The sequence below is a fragment of the Babylonia areolata genome, chromosome 32, assembly GCF_041734735.1.
Source record: "Babylonia areolata isolate BAREFJ2019XMU chromosome 32, ASM4173473v1, whole genome shotgun sequence".
NCBI lineage: Eukaryota > Metazoa > Mollusca > Gastropoda > Neogastropoda > Buccinidae > Babylonia > Babylonia areolata.
Window position 1 is genome coordinate 9,446,865 of NC_134907.1, and position 8,273 is coordinate 9,455,137.

The following is an 8,273-nucleotide window of genomic DNA, read 5'->3' on the forward strand; positions in this document are numbered from 1 at the left end:
CAGTAGAATTCTTCTTTCTTCTCCTCATTCTCGATTCATTCATTGTTCCTTTATTTGCAAATGAACTAATCAATTAACTCATTTATCTATCCAAAAATAAATTACAGTATACAAGGCAGAAGAGATATTTTCATTACTATTGTAACAAAAAATAAAAATAAAAACAAACCCAAAAAACACTGAATTTCGTTAACAGTTGTAACACACCACCGAGAATTTCATTCACTGTTGTAACACATCACACAACTCTTTCAAACCTCTGACGGTGTCCGTCAGTGCGTCACACACACACACACACTCTCTCTCTCTCTCTCTCTCTCTCAAGCAGAATTCTGTCAGAAATATAATATACTGACCGTGAGAAATATAGAGCACAAAGTCCCCTTGCTCCTCCAAAAAAAAAAAAAAAAAAAAAGAAAAAAAAAGAAAAAGAAAAAAAAGAAAACCGTGCTTTATCAGTCAGGACGTAAATGACCACACAGCGCAACACACCACTGAGACACCCCTTCTTCTTCTGCACCCACCGTATCAAACCTCGCAGCCAACCCCAACCTTTTCCCCAAACACGTATTAATCTCCGCAAGGTATTAATACCAGCAAATCCTGCCTAAGCGCAAGTACTGTTAACCCTCGGAGAGCCAAACAAACGGCGCTGACAGCCCTCGGTAATCCTCCAAAAACCGCAGAAACCTTTTCGGCGCTCGAATAACCTTCTCAGCAGGGAAGAAGATGGCTTGTCAGTTCTTTTCTGTGCATGCACGTTCAGGGAGGGACAAGGCGACCTTGCTTTCTCACTGTGGTAGGTGATATATGACAAGGGAGGGCGTGTGGGGTACGTGTGGGGAGTGGGGTGGGGGCGGGGGCGAGGACAGGGGTGGGGGGTGGGGTGGTGGGGTGACCTGACGGCTCTATTGGATATCATAATATCACTCGCAGAAGACGACAGGGCAATCTCTTCTACAGTGGTAAACTGAGCAGTCAGTATGCTGAGACAAATAGTTTATGGCAGACAACTCTTGTTTGTTTCATGAATTGTTGAAAAAAAAAACAACAACATATTGCGAAAGTCAACTGAAAAGGTACTTGTCTGAAATTTATGAAACTAGCATATATATACATACACAAACATATACAGCTATGCGCACACATATTACAGTTTACATACACACACACGCGCGCGCATGCACTCACACATGCACTGACACACACACACACATACACACACACACATGTACACACACATTTTGGGAGTAATGTGATTCCTTTAATAATCTGAGGGGAAAAAACCCATCTGGCTCATATAAATCAAACTCTTCATGAAGACCTCATCATCAAATTATCATTGTTACTATCATCACATAAACTGATGATAAATTAATGTTACTGATGTGATCTAAATCTAAACAAACTCGTGTGTGTGTGTGTGTGTGTGCACGTGTGCAAGTAGGTGTGTCATTCAGTGTGTCACTGTGTGTGTGTGTGTGTGTGTGTGTGTGCACGTGTGCAAGTGGGTGTGTCACTGTGTGTGTGTGTGTGTGTGTGTGTGTGTGTGTGATGATAAATCCATGTTACTGATGTGATCTAAATCTAAACAGACTCTTTGTGTGTGTGTGTGTGTGTGTGTGTGTGTGTGTGTGTGTGTGTGTGTGTGTGTGTGTGTGTGTGTGAGTGTGTGTGTGTGTGTGTGCGTGTGTGTGATGATAAGCCATGTCACTGATGTGATCTAAATCTAAACAAATTCTTTGTGTGTGTGTGTGTGTGTGTGTGTGTGTGTGTGCACATGTGCAAGTAGGTGTGTCATTCAGTGTGTGTGTGTGTGTGTGTGTGATGATAAGCCATGTTACTGATGTGATCTAAATCTAAACAAATTCTTTGTGTGTGTGTGTGTGTGTGTGGGTGTGTGTGTGTGATGATAAATCCATATGTTAATGATGTGATCTAAATCTAAACAAACTCTACTTGTGTGTGTGTGTGTGTGTGCACGTGTTTGAGTGGGTGTGTCATTGAGTGTGTCACTGTGTGTGTGTGTGTGTGTGTGTACGTGTTTGAGTGGGTGTGTCATTGAGTGTGTCACTGTGTGTGTGTGTGTGTGTGTGCACGTGTTTGAGTGGGTGTGTCATTGAGTGTGTCACTGTGTGTGTGTGTGTGTGTGTGTGTGTGTGTGCATGCGCATGAGTGGTTATAGACCTCGCTTGACCAAACGCTTGTGCCTGTGTTGCTGTACAGCTGAGTAAGGGGTTACACACACACAAGCAAAAAACAACAACAAAAAAACAACAAAAAAACAACAACCTTGCAGTTGGACGAATGATATAACTTCAGTGAACCGATGGTCAGTGTTTATGTATTTTCCTCGAAGCAGATTCTATTGTGTAATGCTTCACTGATTTTTGTTTGAATCAAAAACCAAAAAAACAACAACAACAAAAAAAAAAAGTATTTTGTTATACTGTTTACCCAAATGTGAAATGTGATTACATGTTTTTTGACAAATATAACCTTCTCTGCAAGGGAGGGGAAAAAAAGACCACAAAAAAAAAAGAAAAAGAAAAAGAAAAAAAAAAGAGAGTAAGGGTTACAAAAACTTTCACACGGACTTTAAATTCAAGCCTAAGGCCATTTCTTTCATGCTGGATGAATGAATCAGCACAACAGTTTTTAAAAGATGGGTTTTTTTTCCCCCTTCTTCTTCTTCTTCTGGAAATTCTCTTCCTTTGGATCCCAATCACTCACCAACTCTGTCCTCTTTCAATGCAAAACTTTAAAAAACAACAACCACCACCTTACCTATTCAAAATGGCATCAGGATGTGATGAAGCATATGCGTTTGTCTGTCTCCTCCCATCCTCTGCACTCCCCTTGTGCCCCCCCCACCCCTGCCACCCCCTCCTCCAACCCCCCACTGCCTCCCCCTCCCCTCCCCTGCTCCCCCCCCCTCCTCCTGTCCCCCACCCCCCACCACCTCCCCCTGCCACCCCCCCCACTGATGTTTGCATGTGGTGTGTGTGTGTGTGTGTGCTTGTGAGTGGATGTTTACTGTGTGTGTGTGTGCATGCCTGTGGGTGGGTGGGTGGGTGCTTGCATGCATGTGGGTGGCATATTTTGTGATTTTTAAAGTGATTTATTCATATCTGCAAACTGTAGTACTGTGTTGTGTGTACATGGATTTTGGGCGTCACTTTTTCATGTCTTCATGAGCTAGTTGTGTGAGGCACTTTGATCCCAGTATAATAATAATAATAATAATGGATACTTATATAGCACACTATCCAGAAATCTGCTCTAGGTGCTTTACAAAAACGCTTTCGTTAACATAAAACGTTATATCTATGTTACATACACACACCAAATGTGACTACACACACACACACACACACACACACTGCATACATACATTTTAACATACATGTGTATCTAACAGCTACCCTAACACATACGCACACATAGGCAGGCACAAACTTACATAAGCACACGCACACACAATACACATTCATATACAAGCATGTAGTTATGTACACATACATATGTATACACACATAGTCAAGCACAGCTAACGTATACGGGGAGTTTGCACCATGTAAGTGCAATGTATTACTATTATCATTACTTCTTCTTCTTCTGCGTTCGTGGGCTGCAACTCCCACGTTCACTCGTATGTACACGAGTGGGCTTTTACGTGTATGACTGTATTTACCCCGCCATGTAAGCAGCCATACTCCGCTTTCGGGGGTGTCCATAACCCACCCAACGCTGACATGGATTACAGGATCTTTAACGTGCGTATTTGATCTTTTGCTTGCGTATATACACGAAGGGGGTTCAGGCACTAAGCAGGTCTGCACATATGTTGACCTGGGAGATTGGAAAAAAAATCTCCACCCTTTACCCACCAGGCGCAGTCACCGAGATTCGAACCCTGGATCCTCATTATTCGGCGTCTCCACGGGCTGAGACTCTGACATTCACACCTGTCCACAACTGCAGTGGAGATAAGCAAAGTCTGGGTCACACGATCAGCTCACTAAAGTAAAGAAAAAGAGATGTGTCATATATATATATATATATATATATATATATATATACATATGCACACACGCAGTACAAGTGGGCTTTCATGTGTATGGCAGATTTTTCGCTTAGCCGTTTGGGCTGCCATATTCCATTTGAGTGGTGTAAGTGCTGGGTATATTCATGTTTCCATAACCCACCAAATGCTGCGACGGATCATGGGGTCTGTAAAGTGCGTATGTGTGTGCACATATACACACGCAAAGAGGATTAAGGCAGTAGCAATTTGGCATGCATTTGACCTGGGAGATCAGTTTAAAAAAACACAAAAAAACAAAAAAAACTCCACCCTTAACCGACCAGGCGCTGGTGCAGGGGTTTGAAACTAGGACCTCCAGATTGGCAGTCCAAGACTGACTGCTCAGCTACCTTGCTCTTTTAGAATTAGAATTAGAATTAGAATATGTCTTTATTACCAAGTGTACCGGGGTCACATGGAATACTGGGGGGCGGGGGATAGTACATAACAAGGTACGAACATAAATCGAAAATCATACACAAACACAGATACAGTAGAAATTAGGATACATACATGTGCATATCAATATAAAAACCTGTGCATACTTACACACACACACACACACACACATGCGCGCACTCTCTCTCTCTCTCTCACACACACACACGTTTGAACAGAAGCCGCTTATTACATGTGGATGGGGCTGATGACTAGATCTTCAGGTAGATGGTTGTTGATTATGCAATTCTAGTTATCATACTGGATTTGTTCGAGAGACAGGGCATTGACTGCTTTCGGCAAAAAGCTATTGGCGAAGCGACTGGTTTTCATCCTTCTGTACCGTCAACCAGAGGGGAGCATCTCGAAAATCCCAAAAGCTGGATGTGATTCGTCCTGGCTGATTGATTTTGCTTTTTTGAGTAGCCGCTTATATGTCTTCTAGAGAAGGCAGATCAGCCCCGGTAATGTTGGTGGCAGTTTTTACGATTCTGTTCAGGGCTGCGACTTCTGCCTTGGAAATGTTTCCGTACCAAACAGTAATAGCGAAGGTTAACACGCTTTCAATGACTGCTCGGTAGAAATCAATCATGACTTCTTTTCTAATTCTGATCTTTCTGAGGCACCGAAGAAAGTACAGGCGCTGTTATGCTTTCTTAACAATTTTTTCTGTATTTTTCTCCCATTTCAAATCGCTGGAAATGATCAGTCCGAGAAATTTAAATTCGCTGATGATCTCTACTTGCTTGTCTTTAATGACAAGTGGTGAGGGGTCAGATCTGGTCTTCCTGAAATCTAAAATTAATTGAGTTCTAAGTTGTTTTGATCACACCAGCTGACAAGTTCATGTACTTCTTCCCTATATTTTGACTCATCACTGTTCGTAATCAGCCCTTCTAGAGTAGTATCGTCGGCAAACTTGACCATGGTGTTACATTTAACCCATTCAATCCTGTGGAATCTACAGCCTCGACAGTCTTCCATGCCTAATTGGCGCAGGTGAAAAAAAACCACAGAAAATATACTGTTCTTCATCCTCTTTTTCTTCGTTCGTGGGCTGCAACTCCCACGTTTACTTGTATGTACACGAGTGGGCTTTTACGTGTATGACCGTTTTTACCCCGTCCTGCGGGCAGCCATACTCCGTTTTCAGGGGTGTGCATGCTGGGTATAATCTTGTTTCTATAACCCACCAAATGCTGACATGGATAACAGGATCTTTAACGTGCATACTTGATCTTCTTCCTACACAAGAAGGGGGTTCAGGCACAAGCAGGTCTGCACATATATTGACCTGGGAGATTGGAAAAATCTCCACCCTTTACCCACCAGGCACTGTAACTGAGATTCGAACTCGGGACCCTCAGACTTAAAAGTCCAACGCTTTAACCACTCGGCTATTGAGCCGGTCATTCTTCATCCAAATTATGTATGGACACACCCAGAAATATTGTAGAAATTAGTTCCCTTTCCTCATGCTTTATGTATATGTAGGAATGTGAAATCCATTTCAATGAGAGAAATTTTGAGGCCAGAGCAATGCTCAAGTGCACGGCTCAATGAGGAAAGAAGAGTTTCAGGATGATGAATGAGGCACGAGTCGTAATTTTTGTTGTTTGTTTTCAACAACAACAACAACAACAACGCACACACACACACACACACACACACACACACAAACACACACCTAATATAATTTTATGTGATAGAATACAAGATCAATGAACAAAAACACACTGACACACACAGTGAAAAAGGATATAATATATATGGAAAAAAAAAAAATCAAACTGATGAACACCACATTCTAACAAGGGAGAGGCATGAACATGGAAAGCTCTTAAACAGTTGGGAGATAAAAGCATTCACAATTTCTGCCACACTTGCATATGTATGTATACTAATTCCTTCATGTCCCACAGATCTGCATTTTGGGACTGACTTTCAACATACGCTTGAAATCGCTATCATATCAAAATTAATACAGAGGACATTCAGTTTCTGTTTCTCAAGGAGGCGTCACTGCGTTCGGACAAATCCATATACGCTACACCGCATCTGCTAGGCAGATGCTTGTTCACAAAACTGCCCCTTCCTATCTCTGCGGCTGCCTTCACCTCTACACTCCATCTCGCTCACTACAATCGGCTTCGGATCCACTCTGTTTACGCATACCCAGATTCAAACACTTGACTGTTGGCTGCCGTTCTTTCTCGGTCTCTGGACCTTTGCAATTGGAATGAACTTCCTCTTTCGCTTCGTCAAGTCTCCACACTCAGCTCTTTCAAGTCTGGCCTTAAAACCCACCTCTTCCCAAAACAGCCTCCCTTGCCTGCCCTTCCTTGTCTTTAGTTCCTCCAGTTTTAGAGTTATGCATATGTGTGAATGACTGGTGCGAAAGCGCTTTGATTTGTCTCTGCACAAGATTCAGCGCTATATAAATGCCATTATTATTATTATTATTGTTGTAGTGACAGCAGCATAGTGCGGCGTGCTAGTCAAACCCTGAGTGCACGCATACATAATTTTGTGCCTATCAGAGTACACTTCTTCTCCGTAATTTGTATTTGTATTCCTTTTCATCACATCAGATTTCTCTGTGTGAAATCCTTGGGGAGAGCGTGTTGCTACACTACAGTGCCACCCTTTTTTTTTTTTTTCCCTGTCCTGTGTGTAGTTTTATTTGTTTTTCCTATCGAAGTGGATTTTTCTACAGAATTTTGCCAGGAACAACTATTTTGTTGCCGTGGGTTCTTTTACATGCACTAAATGCATGCTGCACACGGGACCTCGGTTTATCGTCTCATCCGAATGACTAGCGTCCAGACCACCACCCAAGGTCTAGTGGAGGGGGAGAAAATATCGGCGGCTGAGCCGTGATTGGAACCAGCGCGCTCAGATTCTCTGGCTTCCTAGACGGACGCGTTACTTCTAGGCCAGTCGGACACCTAGCTCTAAGATCAAGCTCCACTGAGTTTAACTGTGAATTCTGAGCTGTGAAATTTCTTGTATATATATATATACATATATATCCATGTTGTAGCTAATTTCCCTTAAGGTATGCCATCAGTGGAGAGTTCTTTGTTTTTTTTTTTCCCTTTCCACAGACTTCTAACAGGAAAGGCCGGTGCAATAGCTGGGTGGTTAAAGCGTTGGACTTTCAATCTGAGGGTCCCGGGTTTAAACCTGGATAATGGCGCCTGGCGGGCAAAGGGTGGAGATTCTTTCCCGATCTCCCAGGTCAACATATATGCACACCTGCTTTGTGCCTGAACCCCCCCTTTGTGTGTATACAGCAAGCAGAAGATCAAATACGCAACGTTACAGATCCTGTTATCCACGGTGGGTTATGGAAACAAGAACCTCCCGAAAATGGAGTGTGGCTGCCTACATGGCTTGGTACAAACGGTCATACACACAAAAGCCCACTGGAGTACATACGAGTGAACAGGGGAGCTGCAGCCCACACATGGAGAAGAAGAAGTAACAAGAAAAGCTGTCAAGAGGCTGCAGATACAGTCCCTGCATGTTTTCACAGTGAATTATTCAGCTGTGCTGTGCAGAATGAGAATAATAAGCCCCCAATGATTTAATCAATCACAAGAAGAATCTAGAACACTGTGTGTGTGTGTGTGTGTGTGTGTGTGTGTGTGTGTGTGTGTGTGTGTGTGTGTGTGTGTGTGTGTGTGTGTGCATGTGTGTGTGCATGAGTGTGTGCATATGTGTACTTGAGTGTGTACATGTGAGT